Source organism: Phyllobates terribilis, unplaced genomic scaffold (assembly GCF_046119375.1).
Source record: "Phyllobates terribilis strain yellow unplaced genomic scaffold, ASM4611937v1 Scaffold_7__3_contigs__length_470593459, whole genome shotgun sequence".
In the NCBI taxonomy this organism is placed as follows: domain Eukaryota; kingdom Metazoa; phylum Chordata; class Amphibia; order Anura; family Dendrobatidae; genus Phyllobates; species Phyllobates terribilis.
Genome location: NW_027362767.1, coordinates 319,387,458 through 319,411,997, shown reverse-complemented (window position 1 = coordinate 319,411,997; position 24,540 = coordinate 319,387,458). Strand labels below are relative to the sequence as shown.

Sequence of the window (24,540 nt, the reverse complement as noted above, 5' to 3'; positions counted from 1 at the left end):
CCAATGCCAGGGGTTTGGGCACCTTCCGATACCAAACAGGGAATTCTAGAAAGGGCATCAGTGTTCCTGTGTAACTTCTCGGGCCTATGTTTTACGTGAAAGTTGAAGTCCTAAAGAGCTAGGAACCATCTAGTTACTCTGGCATTTTTATCCCTCTTTTCCCTCAACCATCTCAGCGGAGCATGGTCTGACACCAACTTAAACTTCCGGCCTAGTAGGTAGTATCTTAGTGTATCTACAGCCCACTTTATGGCTAAACACTCCTTTTCTACTTTTGCATAGTTTTTCTCGCAGGATGAAAGCTTCCGGCTCAGACAGAGAATGGGATGTTCTTCCCTATTTATCTCTTGAGAGAGTACAGCTCCTACACCAACCTCTGAAGCGTCTGTCTGGACCAGGAACTCTTTCTTAAGGTCTGGTGCGACCAGGACCGGCTGTTTACACAGTGCTGACTTCAACAGTTGAAAAGCGGTCTCTGTTTCCTCCATCCACTTTACCATGGTTGACCTGGTGCCTTTTAGGAGATCCGTCAGTGGCGCGGCCATCATGTCAAAATTTGGGATAAACCGCCAGTAATATCCCACCATTCCCAGGAACTTGCTTCTTGGAAAGCGGTTTTGGCCAGGTCTGGATTGCCTCCACTTTATTAACTTGCGGCTTTATTTTGCCTCTCCCGACGACATAGCCCAAGTACTTGGCCTCCTCTTTTCCAACGGTGCATTTTTTCGGATTTATTGTTAATCCCACCTTCCTTAGAGCATCCAGAACAGCCTGTAGTTTAGGTGTCAGGGTAAGAAAGAATATATATTTTTCCACTTTTATACGCTTTGCTTATGTACTAACCACCATTTTGTGTCTTATAACAATAAGCTTTCCTTGCTACGTGTTACTTAGATCGAAATTTATGCTAAGATGGTGCCAGTATCAGCCAAGCACCTGTTTCAGAGAAACGAAACCAAAACATCAACTGACTGTTGTCTGCCCAGAGACTGAGTTAAGGAGACGTGGACCAATCAGGAGTGGCCGGATACTAGACATTTATGACTTACCCCGCCCCGAACAATCCATTTATGGCTTACCCCGCCCCGAACAACCCCTTTCCCCTCCCCATTATGTAGTGTATTTAAGTTTGTGCATGTGGAAATAAAGAGGAACATTGCTGAGATCGTGGCTTGCCAGTAGCCTTCTGAGCATGCTCTGAGTTTGAACCAGCTTGTTGTCTGACTCATTCTTTGAATGGTTGACCCATGCTCATAGCCTTAATTTGGAGTGACTGGAGGACGAGTGGAATGTCGCTACGACCCCGACATAGGTAAATGACTAGCCCAGTCTGAGCTAAAGACTACAATGTCATCAAGGTAGGCTGCGGCATACTTCTTATGTGGGGCAAGGATCCGATCCATAGCCCTTTGGAAGGCGGCTGGGGCCCCCTGTAGTCCGAGGGGCATCCGAGTGTATTGAAAGCACCCATCAGGGGTAGAGAAAGTCGTCTTCTCCTTGGCCGTCTGGGACATGGGGATCTGCTAGTAGCCATTCGCTAGGTCAAGAGTGGTGAAGGACCTTGCCGGTCAAAGCCTCTCGATGAGTTCGTCGAAGCGGGGCATCGGATATGCGTCACACTTGGACACCTCAGTCATTACAAAACCTCCACTCTCCATTGAATTTTGGCACGAGGACGATTGGGCTCGACCACCCACTCTTTGACTCCTCTATCACCCCAAGGTTTAACATCCTCTTCACTTCGGCCGAGATCACCTCCCGGCGTGCTTCTGGAATCAGATACGGCTTCAGATTCACTCTTACATGTGGTTCTGTTAGCATGTCATGCTCTACCACCTTAGTATGCCCCAGCAACTCTGAGAACAGCTCCCAATTCCGCTGTAGTAGTTCTCGACACTATTGCTTCTGGGCCGGCGATAGAGTCTCTGCTATAGTGACCTCTTCCACCTGGCCTTCGGGATCGGCTCCCAGGCAAGGAGTTTTCCCAGGTTCCCGGTCCTGCCACGGCTTGAGCAAGTTCACATGGTATACTTGGTGCGGCTTTCTTCGGCCAGGCTGGTGGACTCGGTAGTTCACTTCACTGAGTTTCTCCACCACCTCATACGGGCCTTGCCACTTGGCCAGGAACTTACTTTCAACAGTAGGAATGAGAACCAGAATGCGATCCCCAGGCTGGAACTGTCTCAGCCTTCCCGACTGGTTATACACTCTCGCCGGGGTTTCCTGTGCCCGGAGGAGATGTTCCTTTACGATGGGCATCACTTTCGCCATTCTCTCCTGTAACTGGGCGACATGTTCGATGATGCTCCGGTGGGGCGTGACCTCGGCCTCCTAGGTTTCCTTGGCGATGTCTAGGAGACCCCTTGGATGCCAGCCATATAGAAGCTCGAACGGAGAGAAGCAAGTGGAGGCTTGGGGAACTTCTCTGACAGAGAAAAGTAGAAATGGAAGCAGGTAGTCACAGTCTCGACCATCCTTCTCGACGACCTTTTTGAGCATCGCTTTCAGGGTCTTATTAAAGCGCTCCACCAGGCCATCGGTCTGCAGATGGTAAACGGAGGTTCGCAGTTGGGTAATCTGAAGCACTTTATACAGCTCCTTTATCACCTTGCTCATGAATGGGGTTCCTTGGTCCATCGGGATTTCCTTTGGCAGGCCGGTCCTGGCAAGGATGTGGACAAGTTCCCGGGCAATGCTCCTACTGGACGAGTTCCTTAAGGGTACCGCTTCAGGGTACCAGGTCGCATAGTCCATTACGACCAAGATGTATTGATGGCCCCTTGCCAATTTAACTAAGGGACCCACGAGGTCCATGGCAATCCTCTCAAAGGGAACTTCTATCACAGGTAGTGGAACTAAGGGACTACGGAAGTGGGAGGTGGGCGCGGTTATCTGGCAGGTGGGGCAGGAACTACAATAGTTTGAGATCTCCCGGTAATATCCTGGCGAATAAAACCTCCTCACTATTCTTTCCTGAGTTTTTTCAACCCCTAGGTGTCCCCCCAGAATATGTGAGTGGGCCATGTCTAATACCCTCCAACGGTATGGCCCTGGAACTAACAGCTGTTCCACTACTTCTTCACCTTTCAGTTTGGCTACCCGGTATAACAGCTCCCTCTGAACTGCAAAGTGTGGGTACCTGGTGTCTGTCCAAGGCTCTTGGGCAACACCATTACAAACCATAACATTGTCCCACGCCCCTTTCAAGGTCAAGTTCCGAACCTGATCTGCCCCAAAGTTCTCTCCGAGCACCTCTAATTCAGGGAGGTTGGCCTCCTCAGTCACAGTCTTGTCCTCGTCACCGACAAGGATACACAGTGGAAACTCATCTACTTCCGATGTCGACTGGGGCATTTCTCTAGGGTCCTGGCTTTTTTCCTCGTGACTGAGTCTGGATCCCTTCCCCCACAAGTCCCAGAACAAGGGAAAATTGTGCCCCAATATGACGGGATGTATCAGTTCCTTGACCACCCCGACCTCGTGGGATTGGGCGCCACAGTCTGTTTCGACTGTCACTCTGGCCACCGTGTAGTTCTTGGCGTCCCCATGTACAGTGCATTGTGAAAGTATTTGGCCCCCTTGAACTTTTCTACCTTTTGCCACATTTCTGGCTTCAAACATAAAGATATAAAATTCTAATTTTTTTGGGAAGAATCAACAACAAGTGGGACACAATCATGAAGTGGAACGAAATTAATTGGATATTTTAAACTTTTTTAACAAATTAAAAACTGAAAAGTGGGGCGTGCAATATTATTTGGCCCCCTTGAGTTAATACTTTGTAGCGCCACCTTTTGCTGCGATTACAGCTGCAAGTCGCTTGGGGTATGTCTCTATCAGTTTTGCACATCGAGAGGCTGAAATTCTTGCCCATTCTTCCTTGCAAAACAGTTCGAGCTTATTGAGGTTGGATGAAGAGCATTTGTGAACAGCAGTTTTCAGCTCTTTCCACAGATTCTCGATTGGATTCAGGTCTGGACCATTCTAACACCTGGATACGTTTATTTTTGAACCATTCTATTGTAGATTTTTCTTTATGCTTGGGATCATTGTCTTGTTGGAAGATAAATCTCCGTCCCAGTCTCAGGTCTTTTGCAGACTCCAACAGGTTTTCTTCCAGAATGGTCCTGTATTTGGCTCGGTCCATCTTCCCATCAATTTTAAACATATTCCCTATCCCTGCTGAAGAAAAGCAGGCCCAAACCATGATGCTGCCACCACCATGTTTGACAGTGGGGATGGTGTTTTGAGGGTGATGAGCTGTGTTGCTTTTACGCTAAACATATTGTTTTGCATTGTGGCCAAAAAGTTCAATTTTGGTTTCATCTGACCAGAGCACCTTATTCCACATGTTTGGTGTGTCTCCCAGGTGGCTCGTGGCAAACTTCAAACAAGACTTTTTATGGATATCTTTGAGAAATGGCTTTCTTCTTGCCACTCTTCCATAAAGGCCAGATTTGTGCAGTGTACGACTGATTGTTGTCCTATGGACAGACTCTCCCACCTCAGCTGTAGATCTCTGCAGTTCATCCAGAGTGATCATGAGCCTTTTGGCTGCATCTCTCATCAGTTTTCTCCTTGTTCGAGATGAAAGTTTAGAGGGACGGTCGGGTCTTGGTAGATTTGCAGTGGTCTGATACTCCTTCCATTTCAATATGATCGCTTGCACAGTGCTCCTTGAGATGGTTAAAACTTGGGAAATCTTTTTGTATCCAAATCCAGCTTTAACCCTAGAAAGCATGACCATAAAAATCTACTTTTTCACATACCTGGGGCCTTTTAGGCCCGTGTGCAAATAACATGGAATAACTCAAACAAAAATGACAAACAACTATATACCTGAGGAATACCTAGAGTTTCAAAATTCTAACTAAAGTAATCTTGCAGAAAATAGAAAACAATTAACTGGGCGGGCCTGCGAGGCCCCAGGTATGCGTTCTAGGGTTAAACTTCGCCACAACAGTATCTTGGACCTGCCTGGTGTGTTCCTAGGTCTTCATGATGCTCTCTGCACTTGAAACAGAACCCTGAGACTATCACAGAGCAGGTGCATTTATACGGAGACTTAATTACACACAGGTGGATTCTATTTATCATTGTAATGCACACGCCCGGGCTGAGCGGCGTGTGCGTGTGATTCCACTGGACCGTGCCGGAGAGTGAATGCCTGGAGGGGCGTAACTAGGTATTCACCCGATCTGACCAGGGTCGCACGACGGCATACGACGCCAGTGCACCAAGGAGGAACCGAGCAGAGGGACCAGGTGCTACTCCAGGACAGACCCAGGACACGGCTGTTGACCCACACAGGGGAATACAGGAACAGACAGGTTAGGCTGGCACACAGACTGGTGGGTATAGGCAGGAACGACTGGTATGCAGGCAGGCGGGTATGCAGGCAGGGGGGTACAGGCAAGCAAGGCTAGAGTGCAGACAGGGAGGCACTAGCAGGTAGGAACACAGGCGGGATAGGACCCAGTACACACTGGGACTCAGGAACAGAACCACAGATGTGGCGGACAAACACAGCAGAGTAAGGCTGCCCGGAGTGGTGAGCGAGAGCAGGGCAAGACGAGACCGCCTAGAGCGGTGAGCGAGAGTAGAGCAGGACGAGGCCGCCTGGAGCGGTGAGCGAGAGTAGAGCAGGACGAGGCCGCCTGGAGCGGTGAGCAAGAGTAGTCAGAGCAGAGCGAGACTGCTGGAGCAGTGAGCAAAGGGCCAGAGCAGAGCGAGACTGCCGGAGCAGTGAGCAAAGGGTCAGAGCGGAGCGAGACTGCCGGAGCAGTGAGCAAAGGGTCAGAGCGGAGCGAGACTTCCGGAGCAGTGAGCAAAGGGTGAGAGCGGAGCGAGACTGCCGGAGCAGTGAGCAAAGGGTCAGAGCGGAGCGAGACTGCCGGAGCATTGAGCAAAGGGTCAGAGCGGAGCGAGACTGCCGGAGCAGTGAGCAAAGGGTCAGAGCGGAGCAAGACTGCCGGAGCAGTGAGCAAAGGGTCAGAGCGGAGCGAGACTGCCGGAGCAGTGAGCAAAGGGTCAGAGCGGAGCGAGACTGCCGGAACAGTGAGCAAATGGTCAGAACGGAGCGAGACTGCCGGAGCAGTGAGCAAAGGGTCAGAGCGGAGCAAGACTGCCGGAGCAGTGAGCAAAGGGTCAGAGCGGAGCGAGACTGTCGGAGCAGTAAGCAAAGGGTCAGAGCGGAGCGAGACTGCCGGAGCAGTGAGCAAAGAGTCAGAGCGGAGCAAGACTGCCGGAGCAGTGAGCAAAGGGTCAGAGCAGAGCAAGACTGCCGGAGCAGTGAGCAAAAGGTCAGAGTGGAGCAAGACTGCCGGAGTAGAGAGCAAAGGGTCAGAGCGGAGCAAGACTGCCAGAGCAGTGAGCAAAGGGTCAGAGCGGAGCAAGACTGCCGGAGCAGTGAGCAAAGGGTCAGAGCGGAGCGAGACTGCCGGAGCAGTGAGCAAAGGGTCAGAGCGGAGCGAGACTGCCGGAGCAGTGAGCAAAGGGTCAGAGCGAAGCGAGACTGCCGGAGCAGTGAGCAAAGGGTCAGAGCGGAGCGAGACTGCCGGAGCAGTGAGCAAGGGGTCAGAGCGGAGCGAGACTGCCGGAGCAGTGAGCAAAGGGTCAGAGCGGAGCGAGACTGCTGGAGCAGTGAGCAAAGGGTCAGAGCGGAGCGAGACTGCCGGAGCAGTGAGCAAAGGGTCAGAGCGGAGCGAGACTGCTGGAGCAGTGAGCAAAGGGTCAGAGCGGAGCGAGACTGCCGGAGCAGTGAGCAAAGGGTCAGAGCGGAGCGAGACTGCCGGAGCAGTGAGCAAAGGGTCAGAGCGGAGCGAGACTGCCGGAGCAGTGAGCAAAGGGTCAGAGTGGAGCGAGACTGCCGGAGCAGTGAGCAAAGGGTCAGAGCGGAGCGAGACTGCCGGAGCAGTGAGCAAAAGGTCAGAGCGGAGCAAGACTGCCGGAGCAGTGAGCAAAGGGTCAGAGCAGGCCAGAACCGCCGGAGCGGTGAGCAAAGGCAGAGCAGGCTAGAACCGCCGGAGCGGTGAGCAAGGCAGAGCAGGCTAGAACCGCCAGAGCGGTGAGCAAGGCAGAGCAGGCTAGAACCGCTGGAGCGGTGAGCAAGGCAGAGCATGCTAGAACCGCCGGAGCGGTGAGAAAGGCAGAGCAGGCTAGAACCGCCGGAGCGGTGAGCAAGGCAGAGCAGGCTAGAACCGCCGGAGCGGTGAGCAAGGCAGAGCAGGCTAGAACCGCCGGAGCGGTGAGCAAGGCAGAGCAGGGGGGACAGGGCTCTGTACACACGGAACAGGCAGGAAGGGAAAGGCAGAACCAGATACCCACAGGGTACTTACAGTGAAGTAGTGAGTGGACCACAAACTCCCAAACGGAAGTACAGTGACAACGAGCAGGAGTAAGGTACGAGTTCAGAATCTGCAGAAAAAGGAAAGGTACAGACACAGGAAACAGGCTAGAAGAGTATATAGACAAGAACAGACACAGTAGCAAGATACAGGAGCGGGTCTAGGTATGCAGCCCCTAGAAGGCGGGAGGAACAGGCTAGGAACGTGTTCAGACAGGACAGACAAGATACAGGAGCGGGTCTAGGTATGCGGCCCCTAGAAGGCGGAACGAACAGGCAAGGAGCGTGTTCAGACAGGCCTGGAAATACAGCCTCCAGAAAGGGCAGGCAAGCAAACACAGAAGGGGACCTGGCACATTCAGAGTGAGAGAGCACACTGAATGAAACACAATGCTCAGGCAGGGATTCATAGGAGCAGCTGGGTTAAATACCAGGTGACAGACAGCAATAGACTGAGGACGCACAAGGGGTGTGCCCGCAGCAGGTACAAGAAACAGGAAGTGATCGGGCGCCGCCCTTAAGCAGCAGACACAGAGGCAAGCAGACAGCATGGAGGGAAGCCAGGCTAGCAGACTGGACTGGAGATCAAGTGCGCGCTCTTGCACAGTGGAAGATGGACCACTATGCAAGGACGCCGCCAGGTATGTTACAATCATTACCAGTCATTTAGGACAACATTGGATCATTCAGAGATCCTCACTGAACTTCTGGAGTGAGTTTGCTGCACTGAAAGTAAAGGGGCCGAATAATATTGCACGCCCCACTTTTCAGTTTTTAATTTCTTAAACAAGTTTAAAATATCCAACGAATTTCATTCCACTTCACGATTGTGTCCCACTTGTTGTTGATTCTTCCCAAAAAAATTAGAATTTTATATCTTTATGTTTGAAATCAGAAATGTGGCAAAAGGTAGAAAAGTTCAAGGGGGCCAAATACTTTCACAATGCACTATATGCAGCAGATGCCCACAGATTTGGCGGAGATCAGCTGGTGGGGAAGGGTGGCACTGATCAAGGTCACCAGACTCCTGGAGTCCAACAGCCCCAGGACCATCACTCCATTAACGGACACGGCACACGCCTGCGGCCCCTCGCCGGGTTGACAGTCCACACTGCAGGCTGGGTAAGCATAGTATGATCATCGTCCGCCTAGTAAGGGCGGCACGGTGGCACAGTGGTTAGCACTGCAGCCTTGCAGCGCTGGGGTCCTGGGTTCAAATCCCACCAAGGACAACATCTGCAAGGAGTTTGTATGTTCTCCCCGTGTTTGCGTGGGTTTCCTCCAGGTTCTCCGGTTTCCGAAGACATACTGATAGGGAATCTAGATTGTGAGCCCCGATGGGGACAGCGACGATAATGTATGTAAAGCACTGCAGAATATGTTAGCGCTATATAAAAATAAAGATTATTATTATTATTAGTCTGCAGTCCATTGGCTCAGCAGACGTATGACACTGGGCGGCTATGTGTCCCAGATTGCGACATCGCCAATAGATCACATCCTTCACAACAGTCCTTGCAGCCCCTTCAGTGGAAGTGAGACGCCCCCCAGTTGTGGCTCTGAACCCCTTCCGTGGTGAACCCACTCCCTTTTGGGCACTCCAGTAAGGGGAGGTGGCTATGTCGGGTTTCCCCAGGGATTTTTCGATCACTTGGAACCTCTCTACCAGACCTACAAGGTCGTCTGCGTTTCAAGGGTTGCCCTGGGCAACCCAGGTCTGCACTGGCCTGGGTATGGAATGGATAAACCTGTCCATCACCACACTCTAAACCATCTGGGCAGATGAGGAAGACTCCGGCTGCAGCCATTTCTGGACAAGATGTAACAAGTCAAACATCTGTGAACATGGAGGTCTGTCACCAGCATATGCCCAGTGGTGGACCCCTTGTACTCTGACAGACATAGTCACTCCTGAGCGTGCCAATATTTTGGTTTTTAATTTGGCGTATTCCTTTGCATCCTGTAAAGTCAGATCGTAATAAGCCTTCTGCTGCTCCCCAGTCAAATATGGCGCCTGAACCTCCGCCCACTACTCCAGCGGCAATTTCTCCCGTTCCGCCACCCTCTGAAAAACAGTTAGGAACGCCTCAACAGCATCCCCTGGGGTCATCTTCTGTAACGCTCTCCTTACCGTTTTCCTGAAGTATGCGTCATCACCTGGACTTGTCGGAGCCATCGCCTTGCCCCGAATCGCCTCTGCAAGTAACTCGATCTGCTGTTGCTGTTGGCGATGCTGATCCTGTTGCTGGAGCTGAACCTGTTGTATCAGCAGCTTAGTGGTCTCTCCTTGCTGTTGTAGCTGCTCACGGTGCTGCTGCATGCTCTGCTGGCTCTGCTGCATGCTCTGCTGGCTCTGAAAGTGCTGCTGCTGCTGCACTCTCTGCTGGCTATGCACCAGGTGCTTATTTAGCTCTTCCATGCTGCCGGACATCTCCAGCTAGCTGGCAGCCTTCATCCAAGACATCCACCGGTCTCTGTAGCAGGTACACGTGTTCCTGGAATCTTGCACACACTCTCGCAGCAACTGTGATAAGACACCTTATTCGGCAGCTTCCAGAAGTAGACTCATGAACCGTGGTTTTCTCTGTAGGCTTTATTATGTGGCATAAAGCCCTGCAGCTCCAGCAAAAATAAATACAGCCTTAATGGCAAAACAACAAAACAAAAGATAAACATTAGCACAGTCCATAGCAGTGTGGGGTTTGCCCACTAACAGGTTGTAGTCCCAGCTTTCAGCTCCTCTCTGAGCTGTGGCCTTCCAGTCTGGAGTCTTTGCCACTCGAAACTCAACAACAGAAAAAAAATGGTGAATGAGCATTTAAACATCGCTCGGCCACACCCTGAGGTGGAGGTATGGGGAATGACTTCCCTCCCATCTCTATGTCATTCCCATAAAACCACACCCTTTAGGTGAGTTAACCCTCAGCACATAACATGCTGGCAGAAAGTTCATTGGTTTCAGTTCACACAGGCTAGCAAACTGCGTGACACATACCTCCCCTCATATATCATACCAGTGACTCTGTCACAGCCCCTATCTGCACACGGTGCAGAAACTGAAACAGAAAGCAAAAGCAGTAAACTGGAATGCAAGTTGGTGTACATGCCGCATGTTAAGTTCATGTTCACACTGGCCACTAAACCGACACAACCCAAGAAAAAATCAAAAGGAGCAAATAGCCAAGAGTAAATAAATAAATAAATAAATTGCCTTTTTTTCAGTTTTTTTGTGGTGTTCCAATACACACAAAGGAAATAAACAAGTGTATAACAAAACGCGTAATTGTAATAATTTTATGGGTGAAATACTTCATTTTCTATAATAACTTCAAGGGTGCCATGACTCATATATATATATATATATATATATATATGTGTGTAATTTTTTTAGAGGTTTACCAAGTTTAACTTGAGCAATACACAGAATATACAGGAATACAGGAACCGGCCATGCAAATGGTCTTGTTATATTGGAAGTACACGGTGCATTTTATTCAGTGCAGCGTAATCCTTTTCCTGTTGTCTCTGAAGAAAGAAAGAATTTAACATGATGTAGTCTCTATCTCATTCTCCATAAAAAAATAAAGACGCCAAGGTATTTCTGACAACTCACTTCAGAAATTCAGAGGAATCCCCAGTATGATGCTATACATATATACTACTGTGCAAACATTGTAAGCAGATTTAGAAAAATTGCTGAAAAAAGTAAGAATGCTTTTAAAAATAAAAGTGTTATTAGTTTATTTTTATTAACTAGCAAAATGCAAAGTGAATGAGCAGAAGAGAAATCTAAATGATATAAGTATTTGGTGTGACCGCCCTTCAGGGTCGGCGTCAGCACCCGGCGCACCCAGGCAAGTGCCGGGGCCCTGGACCATCAGGGGGGCCCACTTGCCGTCGGGGCCCGGGCCGCTCCCCCAGCATCTGTGCAGGACCTGCTTGATTGCCGGCACTTCACCAGACATGGGCGTGCGTTGTGCGTCTGTGTCTGGTAGTAATGACGCAGCAGTGGCAACACTGCACCTTTAATTGTGCTTGTGTGTTGCCCCTGCCACGTCATTACTACCAGACACAGCCGCACACCGCACTGCGCAGCCATGTCTGGTGAAGTGCCGGCAATCAAACAGCACTGGCATTCCTGCACAGATGTTGGGGGAGTGGCCCGGGCCCTGACGGTGAGTGGGCCCCCCTGATGGTCCAGGCCCAAGTCTGTGATGGCCATCAAAGACACGCCGGCGTACTGTCTGTGCGCATGTCTGCGTACCGTGTGTGCGCATGTCTGCCTACCGTGTGTGTGTGCACATGTCTGTCTACCGTGTGTGCGTGTGCGCATGTCTGCGTACCATGTGCATGCATGTCTGCATTCTGTGTGTATGCGCCTGTCTAAGTACCGTGTGCGTGTCTGCGTACTGTGTGCGTGTCTGCGTACTGTGTGTGCATGTCTGCATACTGTGTGTGTGTGTGCATGTCTGCGTACTGTGTGTGCATGTCTGCCTACTGTGCGTGTGTGCGTGTGTGCATATGTGAAGGCCCCATATTTCTCCACCGTATCTGTGCATCATGAATGGTGGTATGTGTAAAAGGGGCCCACTGAGACTCTTTTGCCCAGAGCTCACGTAAACCTGGAGCCGGCCCTGCCGCCCTTTGTATTCAAATCAACATTAATTCTTCTAGTTACACTTGCACTATGCCTTTGAAGGTCCTCGGCACAGAGGTTGTTAAAAACATCTTGGAGAACTAACCACAGAAATTCTGTGAAAATTCTTCTGCAAATCCTTCTGTCTCTTCATGTAATCCCACATAGACTGGATGATGTTGAGATCAGGGCTTGGTGGGGCCGGATCATCACTACCAAAACGTTTTGCTCTTATTTGCGAAGAAGACAATTCTTAATGATGTTGGCTGTATGTTTGGGATTGTAGTCCTGCTACAGAATATATTTGGAACCAATCAGACGCTTCCCTGATGGTATAGCACGGATAGATTTTGAAAGCATTTGTACTTTGCAGCATTTTGTCCACAATTGCCTAAGACTTTGTGATGGGGATTTCTTACACACATGCCGCTAGGTTCAGATACGGTGAGACGGGTTTCATGTATTCTTTGGAATCCTGGGGAACTGTTACTCAGGGCGACCATAGGCTGCAGCTTCTATCAGGCACATGATAGATTCAATTGCTGACCAGACACATCTGACAAGAGTCTTTTTCAACAGTTTAATAGTGGAATTTAATCTGAAGCACGGCCAATGCAATTCAGGGATATTACAGCAACAATCTTCATTACAGTACAGTCTGATTTTCTTGAGCAACCGCCTCAGTAACAATACAGTAGTTTCTTCACAAGGCACAGTATTACAGTCTCTTCACTAGCATAATTCAGCAGAGATTAGATCTCTTAGCAGCACACTTCTATGCATACACAACCACAGGCTTTTCCTTCACAAGGACACAATAGTACACAGCATTCTTTAGCCTGCATGGAGATGGAGGGGGGAGGGTTTGATGAGGGAGATGATCCCTATGACACAATTCCTTCCAGTCCTTATCTTCCTGCCCAATAATACTCTGCACTGTTAGTTCAGGGAGTTTATCTGACCTGTGTTTAGTTTCTCTCCTGATCTGAATCCTGTTCAGTTGCCTTTTGTCAGATCCAGATAACACACCACCTTTCTCTTTGGCTTCATCCAAACTACAATAACAAGTTCCCCACAATCCCCCTGGGGCTCTGCTAAAACACTCCATGTCTCCTGTGACTGTGGTAACCCCTCTGGTTGCTGGATGCTTCTGAAGCACAACACTTCATGTCTCCTGTGCTTGTGTTATTTGTAACAGTTGCTGGATGTTTTTGAAGCAACAGCACTACTTCTGCATGTCACAGATTCCTCTGATTTTTTGATGTGAGTTGTCAGAAATACCTTGCCATCTTTTTTTTTTATGGAAAATGAGATGGAAACTGCATGATATTAAATTCTATTTTTAAAGGATTCTTACTTTGCAGCATTGCTTCCACAGGTGCCCAAAGCTTTTGCACAGTACTGTATATAGTGCTATGTAGTGTTAAATCTTGGTAAGCTGCCAAAACAAAATGAAAGAAGCTTACATAACCATTGAAGCAATTACCAAAAGTATTCTTCATTAATTGTACAATTCAATCTTATTTACTTATTTTTACCTCAAGGAAAACCTGAAATAGTGACATCAGTATAGTACCAGAAAAAAGTTAATAAAGGACACTCCGTAGAGTTGTAAATCTTAAAAGTGGCCAAAAATAATATCTAGAAGCAAATCCAAAAGAAATTTGGAGCAGATGAGAATAAATGGAAATGTTCCAAGTCTGGGTCTTGAAATAGAAAAACAATTCATGGAATCACAAAGTTAGGAGACACAGTTCTAAGGTAAAAGGTAAAAAAAAATGCATTCAAACAGCAGTAGTCTGGAAATTGCACATGCCCATACAATAAGAGTAATGGGTTTCTTATTTCCCATGATACAGGTATTTATTTTTCTTGCAGTTTTTCTTTATTGTTTTTGTTTGTCCGTTTGTTTGTCTTAACGTATTTACAATTTTGAATTTATTAAATTTTTATGCTCTGCTCCTTTCCCAGGACTTACTCAGTATTTCAAAGACCCTACTAAGCGGAAAAAAAATGAAATACCGGTAGTCACTTGTCTTCCAGACTGTTGTGGTTCCAGGGTGTTCACAGCAATGTCACATCACAAGAGGTCGTGGATGTTACTTTCCTAAAGACAAAATGTTGCATACACAAATTTTCTGTTACCTGTTACCAGAAAATCATATAAAGACCGTATATATAAGAGACCTTTTTTGCAGTGTCTGCGAAAAAATTGATACTTCCTTAAATTGAATTGAAATAGGTTATTATTATGATAGTAATTGTCATCATTTTGCAGTTCACGGCAAATGCATCAGACCCCGACTGCGGTATAGCAGAAATGTATGCTTTATTATGAAACTCTGCAATGTTCCCTTTTTTAATGTCTTCACATTAGTGTTCCAAGTTGTAGACATACAGTGCTTTCTATTGTGTCTGTAAATATTGTTGTCAGTCTGTAATTAATAGATAAGTTGGCCGCCCTGTGTGGTTTTTCTGCATGTGAATCTATAAGACACCAATTAAGTAAAAATGTAAATGTATAGCTGAATTAATCTTGGTGCCCCTATTGTTGGTTGAAGGTAACTAAAATGAAAACATTTTTTGTAGATGTTTCTTGTTGCCAGTTTTTTCCTTTTTTAAAATTAAAGAATTATGACTTGAGAGTTTTACCAAAAATCAGAGTTCTACGTTTGACAGTGCACTCCAATAAGCCATTGGCTCTTGTTCAGGGCACCTGGTACATGCCTGTCATTGTAACAGGAGACGTGAAGGATGTTGGTGTGCGTTTAGCGTGATAGCGATGTACTGATCTAGTTGGGCAATGGTCCCAAGAAGTAGTAGAAGAGGAAAACCATGCACTCTTCGGATATTTTAGTGAAGAATTTTTATTCGTATAGAAAGCTCAAAATACATAGTGAGAGGTAAAAAAGGTTCCTTAGTCTGTTTCCGTAGGCTCTACAATCATGGGGAAGACTGCTGACTTGACAGATGTCCAGAAGGCAGTCATTGACACACTCCACAAGGAGGGTAAGCCACAAAAACGTTTCAACCCTTCCCAGGTCATTATCACGTAGTCGCTGTGCCCAGTAGTAGAGAGGAGAGTATCTGGTGAGCGCAGCATTACACCATAGCACACACTGTGCGCACCACAAACTCTCCTCTCTACCACTCAAGATATATATTAATTAACCTGATCGGTAAACGGTGCATTGAGAAAAAAAAAAACAGAGTTACATTTTCGGCAGCTGCAACACTTCAAAAAAATGGAATAAAAGGCTATCAAAGCACTGTATAGAACACAATGGTGTAAATAAAAACATCAGTTCAGGGTGCAAAAAATAAGGCATCACACAGCTGCATCGATTGAAAATGTTACAGGTCTCGAAAAATGGCGTCATAAATTCAGAATTTTTTTTCACCAGTTAAAAAAAAACAACAATGCATGTTTGGTATCACCGTATTCGTATTGACCTGGAGAATCATATTGCTGAGTAATTTTTTCCTTATATTGAACATTACAAATAAAAAAAAAACAATTGCTGAATTGCGCTTTTTTTCTTTGCAATTTTGCCACACTTAGAATTTTTTGCCCACTTCCCAATACATCACATGATATAATGAATGGTGCCACTCATAGTACAACTTATCCTGCAGACAAAGAAGCCCTCATATGGCTATGTGGCCAGAAAAAAAAAAAAAAAAGTTATGGCTCTTGGCAGAGGAAAAAACAAAAATGGAAAATAGCGATATCAGGAAGGGGTTAAAGAGACAGACATTTAGGATTAAATTAATGTTAGTTTCAGACCACCCCTCTAAGTCCTGCCAAGGAGAACATCAGCAAGGAGTTTGTATGTTCTTCCTGTTTTTGAGTGGGTTTCCTCCTAGTTTTCCGGTTTCCTCCAACATTCCATAGACATACTGATAGGGAATGTAGATTGTGAGCCCCAATGGGAACAGCGATGAGGATATCTGTAAAGCGCTGTGGAATGTATGGTGCTATATAAATGAGTCAAATAAATTAGCAAAAGTCCCCATTAGCATCTTACTGATAAGACATGGACAACACCAATTGGGGTGACGCTGGGGATTGACTCAGCTTTTATTAATTATTTGTTTGACTTTTATTATTCAATGTCTATTACATAAATATCTTATTCTTTGTAGAAAAGTGTCAATATAATAACACAACTTCACTTCATTGGAGAAACATGTGTAAGAGACAAAGTAGCCAAAAAGGGACCTTAAGTCAGTCATCGATATTGATAGGCATATGGTTCAAATCTCATAGAGCAGCCCACCAAGGCAATGCCCTGCCGGCTGTGACAATTCAAAAAAAAAAATAAACCTAATTTAAAAGGCATAAGGGAGTTGGAAACTTGGCTCAGTGAGCAGATCCTCCCAGGTCACCAATACATATGCCCTGCTAGTATGGGCTTGGGAAAGGGCTCTCCTACCTTGTTAACCCCTCAAGCCCTTGACAGTCACTTCCACTAATGCAGATTGGTGTGATCTTACAGTAACAGAAGACTACTGTCAGTCATGGCCCCATATGTTAGGTGACTACAGGACCTTTAGTGTACATCAATGGCACAGTAATGAATAATTATTCAGTGGGTACGGAAAGTATTCAGACCCCTTTACATTTTTCACTCTTTGTTTCATTGCAGCCATTTGGTAAATTCTAAAAAGTTCATTTCTTTTCCTCACTAAAGTACACTCTGCAACCCCTATTGACTGAAAAACAACAGACATGTAGAAATTTTTGCAAATTTATTAAAAAAGAAAAGCTGAAATATTACATGGTCATACGTATACAGACCCTTAGCTCAGACACTCATATTTAAGTCACATGCTGTCCATTTCCTTGTGATCCTCCTTGAGATGGTTCTTCTCCTTCATTGGAGTCCAGCTGTGTTTAATTGAACTGATAGGACTTGATTTGGAAAGGCACACACCTGTCTATATAAGACCTCACAGCTCACAGTGCATGTCAGATCAAATGAGAATCATAAGCTCAAAGGAACTGCCCAAGGAGCTCAGAGACTGAATTGTGGCAAGGCACAGATCTGGCCAAGGTTACAAAAGAATTTCTGCATTACTCAAGGTTACTAAGAGCACAGTGGCCTCCATAATCCTTAAATGGAAGAAGTTTGGGACCACCAGAAGTCTTCCTAGACCTGGCCATCCAGCCAAACTGAGTAATCGTGGGAGAAGAGCCTTGGTGAGAGAGGTAAAGAAGAACCCCAAGATCACTGTGGCTGAGCTCCAGAGATGCAGTAGGGAGATGGGTGAAAGTTCCACAAAGGCAATTATCACTGCAGCCCTCCACCAGTTGGGCCTTTATGGCAGAGTGGCCTGACGGAAGCCTCTCCTCAGTGCAAGACATATGAAAGCCCACATAGAGTTTGCTCAAAAACACATGAAGGACTCCCAGACTATGAGAAATAAGATTCTCTGGTCTGATGAGATGAAGATAGAACTTTTTGGTGATAATTCTAAGTGATATGTGTGGAGAAAACCAGGCACTGCTCATCACCTGCCCAATACAATCCCAACAGTGAAACATGGTGGTGGTAGCATCATGCTATGGGGGTGTTTTTCAGCTGCAGGGACAGGACTGGTTGCAATTGAAGGAAACATGAATGAGGCCAAGTACAGAGATATCCTGGATGAAAACCTCTTCAAGAGTGCTCTGGACCTCAGACTTGGCCGAAGGCTCACCTTCCAATAAGGCAATGACCCTAAGCACACAGCTAAAATAACAAAGGAGTGGCTTAAGAACAACACTGTGACCATTCTTCACTGGACCAGCCTGAGCCCTGATCTAAACTCAATTGAGCATCTCTGGAGAGACTTGAAAATGGCTGTCCACCAACTTTCACCATCAAACCTGACGGAACTGGAGAGGATTTGCAAGGAAGAATGGCAGAGGATCCCCAAATCCAGGTGTGAAAAACTTGTTGCATCATTCCCAAGAAGACTCATGGCTGTACTAGCGCAAAAGGGTGTTTGTACTGTGAGGCAGTGACCGGGATCATATACGAAGGACGTTATATATCCCCCAGGATGTGTACAGAGACCTATTAAATCCATTGGAGTGCATTGCAGTCACAAACTCACCTGCGGCTGCAATGCAGGAATGAAGGTGAGCAATGACCTGGTCAGACTACCTGGCTAAGGCAGATTAAGTAAAACCTGACAGGGCCTTCATTTCTTGTAGGAGGTCACAGGAGGCAGTGGGGCGGCCTCCTCCCTCCAACCCTGGTTTTCCAGTGGCTCTTGCCACAGGTCCTTTAAAACCCCTGCACTAAGGGTTAGTGTTGTTCTATGTTGGAACCTGCTAGGAGCATAGCAGGGAAGCTCAGCAGGATTGAGGGTGGCTGAACCCACGCCTGGGAAGCCTCTGCACCTGTCAGGCTCTGAGCGGCCCGGCGCGGCCATTGCCCACGGCAACCGTTGTTTAAAGACTTGTGTTAACCCGGCTGCGAACCGGAGGACTGTCCTGTTTACCCGTGAGTTGCTGAATAAAGCTGTTTATGTTGGACTTGCTTGGGTCACTGCCTCAGTTACTGAACGGTGTGAACACCGCCGCCTTACAGCTTGGTGGAGAATGCGGGCCTAGTGACTGGGCATACCCCCACCAGCAGCTGCATGGCCACAATCCGACATGCCACCTTTCAGTTCCACCCCGTGGACAAAATGGAGGAGCTGTACAAACAGTAGATACTCTCCCAGCAGCAGCGTGATCAGCAGCAACAGTTACTGTACCAGCAGTAGCAGAAAACAAACAAACTGTTGCTGCAACAGATTGTTGCCATGTGGGAGACACCGACGGCATCAGTCCCGGAACGTCGAGAGGCCCGGGACAAGGTTCGCTCAGCGTTGAGGAAGATGGGACCGAAGGACGATGTGGAAGCCTTCCTGACCATTTATGAGCGCACAGCGGAGCGGGAAAACCTACCAGCCGGCCAGTGGGCAGAAGTGGTGGCTCTGTTTCTGGTCGGCGATGCCCAAAAGGCCTACTTCGACCTAAGTCGACAGGACGCCCAGGACTACCAGAGGCTCAAAGGTGAGATTCTTGCCCGGCTGGGGGTCAATACATACGTGAGGGCTCAGAGTGTGTTTTCATGGGCCTATGTGGAGACCCGACCCGCCCGGTCTCAGGCTTATGACCTCCTGCAGCTGGTAAAGAGGTGGCTCCAGCCTGAGACTGGTGGTGGTTGACCGGCTGGTGAGGACTCTGCCAGCCGCTATCCAACATTGGGTGGGGCAAGGGGACCCCGGCACACTAGACCAGGTGGTCAGCCTGATCGAGCGCTACTCGGCCACTCAGGACTTTATCCGGAACTCTGCCCCTTCGCGGCTGTCACGCCGATCCCTGCCAACCCAGGAGTCGGGAAAGGGGTCGCGTCCCTCTGCTGGGGACAGTCAGCACCGTACCCGTGCTGAAGGGAAACCTCGGAGTGAGAGTGGCAGGAGACCGATTCCCTCCCAAACTGTCATAAGACCTAACAGTACCTCCACCCTTAGGTGCTGGCGGTATCAGGGGCCGGGACATGTGGTTGCTAATTGTCCCCTGACTACGGAACTCATGGACTGCGGATATAGCCGCCGGGTCTCAATGTATGCCCAGACCGTCTGCACAGCGAGCGCCGACCCCCGGGACCGTGAACTCCAACTATGCCAGGTACTGGTTAATGGGTACCCCACGGAGGCACTCCTGGACTCAGGGAGCCTCGTGACTCTGGTACATGGGTCGTCGCTGGTGGCAGGAGACAACCCCAGTGGACGGCCAGTCGGGGTTGTGTTTATCCATGGGAACCTCCGAGAGTACCCAACTGCGGAGGTAGTTTTGTCCACGCCATGTGGAGATATAAAACATGTGGTGGGGGTGGTAAAAACTCTTCCCCATGGGACTGTGTTGGGAAGAGACTTGCCCCTGTTCTGGACTCTGTGGAAAAACAAAATCCACTCTCCCCCGGTAAAATTTATTACGAGCGCTGTACCCGAAGAACCCGAGTTAGGGGTACCTGCCGTAGGAGTGTCCAACCTAGGGACAGAGTGTGACCCCGATAGGTTTCCCCTAGAGGTGCTGGCAGGAGAAGTCGAGGAGACCCCATCGATCCCCAAGCTGGAAGTGTCCCAGGCACATTTGGGACAGCTCAGCTACAGGATTCCACCATGACTCAGGCGCGGGAAAGGGTGTTAGAGGTAAATGGCGTAGCTCAACAGCCCGATGCAGATACTGTGTTTCCACGCATGGTGGTCATCGATGAGTTGCTCTATAGGGTAGACAAAATCAGGGACGAGGTCGTGGAATAGTTAGTGGTACCTCAGTCGTACCGTCGGGTGGTTCTAGATTTGGCACACACACTTGCTGGGTGGACACTTAGGGGTAAAAAAGACGCAAGAACGTATCTTGCAGCGGTTCTTTTGGCCTGGGGTTTACGCGGAGGTTAAAAGGTACTGCGAATCCTGCCCCGAATGTCAGTTGACCACACCCACCGCAAGTTTCCGAAGCCCATTGGTACCCCTGCCAGTGATAGAGGTAACTTTTGAACGGATTGCAATGGACTTGGTAGGACCCATTGTAAAATCCGCCCGTGGCCACCAACATATACTGGTGGTCGTCGACTATGCCACCCGGTACCCGGAGGCTATACCACTACGCCACACCTCGGCAAAACTGATTTCACGGGAGCTGTTTGCCATGTTCTGTCGCCTTGGACTACCTAAGGAGATCCTGACGGATCAGGGGACCCCTTTTGTGTCCAAAGTGACAAGGTAACTGTGAAATTGCTAAAAATTAAACAATTGCGCACCTCGGTGTACCACCCTCAAACCGACGGGCTAGTAGAATGGTTCATAAAACCCTCAAGTCCATGTTAAAAAAGGTGGTCTCTAAGGACGGAAGGGATTGGGACATGTTGCTACCCTATTTGATGTTCGCCTTCCGTGAGGTACCCCAGGCTTCCACAGGGTTCTCTCCCTTTGAGTTACTGTACGGCAGACACCCTAGGGGTCTGTTGGACGTAGCCAAAGAGACATGGGAACAAAAGCCGACTCCACATAGGAGTATAATTGAACACGTGGCTAGTATGCAGGACCGGATCGCGGCGGTCATGCCCATCGTGAAAGAACATCTGTTAGATGCCCAGGCAGCCCAGAGGCGCACATATAATAAAAGAGCCAGAGTCAGGTCTTTTTACAAGGGCGATGGGGTGTTAGTACTGGTACCCACAGCCGAGAGTAAGCTCATGGCCAAGTGGCAAGGGCCATATGAGGTTCGAGAAAAAGTGGGGGAGGTAAATTACCGGGTGTATCAGCCCGGAAGGAGGAAACCTGAGCAGCTTTACCATGTAAACCTGCTAAAGCCTTGGAAAGATCGAGAGTGTTTAGTTACAGACGTCACCACGGGCATATCGCCAGAGAGTTCTCTACCTTCAGCCAGGGAAGCGTCAAAGGGGGGGGTCAGGATAAGTGATGCCCTCACTAAACAGCAGCGATGGGAGGCTCGCTCGCTGGTGCAGCACAATACCGACGTGTTCTCAGAGCTACCGGGTAGGACTACGGTTATCCAACATGACATTGTCACCGAACCTGGGGTAAGGGTGCGAATAAGACCGTACCGGGTACCCAAAGCCCGGAGGCAAGCCATCACGGCTGAGGTAAAACAAATGCTTCAGTTAGGCGTCATAGAGGAATTACAGAGTGAGTGGGCTAGCCCCATCGTACTGATTCCAAAACCAGACGGATCGTTACGCTTCTGTAACGATTTCCGGAAATTGAATGAAGTGTCAAAGTTTGACCTCTAGCCAATGCCCAGGGTGGACGAGCTGATTGAGAAACTGGGGCAGGCCCAGTACTTTACCATGCTCGATCTCACCAAAGGTTACCGTCAGGTACCTCTCACAGATTCGGCGAAGGAAAAGACCGCCTTCGTAACTCCGGAGGGTCTATACCACTATTTGGTCTTACCTTTTGGGTTACATGGGGCCCCGGCTACATTCCAGAGGTTGAGGGACATAGTGCTCAAGCCTCATCAGGAGTACGCGTCTGCGTATCTAGATGATATTATCATCTTTAGCACCGACTGGCATACGCACCTATCACAGGTACAAGCGGTGCTGGATTCTCTCAGAGCCGCAGGGTTAACGGCAAACCCAAAAAAATTTGCGATAGGGCTAGAGGAAGCCCGATATTTGGGGTATGTGATAGGCTGAGGAGCTATCAAGCCCCAAATCAATAAAGTTGAGGCCATAAAAAACTGGCCTAAACCGTGAAGTACAAAACAGGTGAGGGCGTTCCTTGGCATCCTTGGGTATTACCGCCGGTTTATACCTAATTTTGCTGGGCGAATGGCGGCCCTGACCGATCTCTTGAAAGGAAAAAAATCAGTAATGGTTCGGTGGAACCCTCAGGCAGAAGAAGCTTTTCAGTCCATGAAGTTGGCCCTGTGTGGACAGCCGGTCCTTATCAGCCCCAACTTCAAGGAAACCTTCATGTCTCAGAGGTAGGCCTAGGGGCGGTATTGTCACAAAAAGTGAATGGTGAAGAGCACCCGGTCACCTACTTGAGTAGAAAACTTGTCCCGGCAGAGAAGGAGTGTTCGGCTATTAAGTGGGCCTTGGAATTGTTGAGGGAGGGCAGCAATGACCCTTCACGGTTGACCAAGTGAGTGTCAAATTATTATGTTACAAGGTTGATTGCAATCGGGAAACCAGATGGAGACAAAGCTCTCTATGGGAGGATTTGAGAATCTCTAACCCCATTTATTTCTACTTAGCATTATATATTGTTTTGAGTATATCAATAGCCAATCACCTACAGCCATACTACAGGCTTGAACCAATGTTAGTACAATTATTACGGAAAAACACATATGGTCATATTATCGTTAGTTCGGTGCATGATGGAAAGTTACAAGGTTACACATCCCGGCTCAGACTGGTTAGATAACAGGAGCAGGGTGTCTCATAGAATGTTCTTGAGAGAAAAAGTTCTTGTGAGAAAATTGCGTGTGAAGCAGGATAAAAGAATGAAAGAATGTATATACTGTAGTATATACTGTAGTAATAATAACATGATTTTAGGAGCAAGCTGCAAAAATGGAGTAGCTATAGCATGAATATCAATATGTCCTTTACAGAATCACTACGTTATTATTTACTCGGGCGTCAGTTCCCCTTGGTGATGGACCACTCACCCTTCGTATGGATGAGTAATGCCAAGGAGAGGAATGAGCGAGTTATCAGGTGGTTCCTGTCACTGCAACATTTCAGTTTCTCTGTAGAACATCGCCCTGGGAAGTTGCAAGCAAACGCGGATGCCCTGTCCCGGGCACCCTGTATGGTGGCAAATGTTCAACCCCACAAGTTTGAACAGAGGGGGGAGATATGTGAGGCAGTGACCAGGATCGTATACGAAGGACGTTATATATCTCCCAGGATGTGTACAGAGACCTATTAAATCCATTGGAGTGCATTGCAGTCACAAACTCACCTACGGCTACAATGCAGGAATGAAGGTGAGCAATGACCTGGTCAGACTACCTGGCTAAGGCAGATTAAGTAAAACCCAGCAGGGCCTTAATTTCTTGGAGGAGGTCACAGGAGGCAGTGGGGCGGCCTCCTCCCTCCAACCCGGGTTTTCCAGTGGCTCTTGCTACAGGTCCTTTAAAACCCCTGCACTAAGGATTAGTGCTGTTCTATGTTGGAACCTGCTAGGAGCATAGCAGGGAAGCTCAGCAGGATTGAGGGTGGCTGGGAAGCCTCTGAACCTGTCAGGCTCTGAGCGGCCCGGCGCGGCCGTTGCCCACGGCAACCGTTGTTTAAAGACTTGTGTTAACCCGGTTGCGAACCGGAGGACTGTCCTGTTTACCCATGAGTTGCTGAATAAAGCTGTTTATGTTGGACTTGCTTGGGTCACTTCCTCAGTTACTGCACGGTGTGAACACCGCCGCCTTACAGTACTCAATACTGAGCAAAGGGTCTGAATACTTATGACCATGTGATATTTCAGTTTTTCTTTTTTAATAAATTTGCAAAAATTTCTACATTTCTTTTTTTTTTCAGTCAAGATGGGGTGCAGAGTGTACTTTAATGAGAAAAATATGAACTTTTTAGAATTTACCAAATGGCTGAAATAAAACAAAGAGTGAAAAATTTAAAGGGGTCTGAATACTTTCCGTACCCACTGTATATATAATATGTTGATACTGTTGACAGCCAGCAAGCCACTAAATAGTGATTATTACTCCTTAGTCATATACTGCCACCATCGTACATTACAATCTACATAATAAAACATGTATTTAAAACCTTTCTAAGGGTGCTTTCGGTGGCCCCTTTGGGGCTTACATCTAAGCCCCTCAAAAAAACACTATTTGGGTGTATGCGCTATCTGGACCATTGACTATAATGGTGCCGAAAGAGTGAACGTGTGCTCTGCCATGCATCATTTTCGGGCGCATATGCCTAGTGGAGGCAGACATTCAGACGCAGTCTACTATTGCATTCAAATAGGGAACTCTAGAACCGGTTCTCAAGATCAGTGGGGTCCTATTGTTGGGGATCCT

General features: G+C 48.0%; 1 long non-coding RNA gene across 1 annotated transcript in view; it reads left to right on the top strand.

Annotated features, from left to right (window-relative positions):
- Positions 1 to 14,156, top strand: part of LOC141153201 (uncharacterized) — a 70,691-nt gene extending 56,535 nt beyond the window's left edge. Inside the window, exon 3 of the long non-coding RNA XR_012247260.1 lies at positions 13,953 to 14,156. This is a non-coding gene — a long non-coding RNA (uncharacterized lncRNA). The remainder of the gene's footprint in view (positions 1 to 13,952) is intronic.
- The last annotated feature ends 10,384 nt before the right edge of the window (positions 14,157 to 24,540 follow it).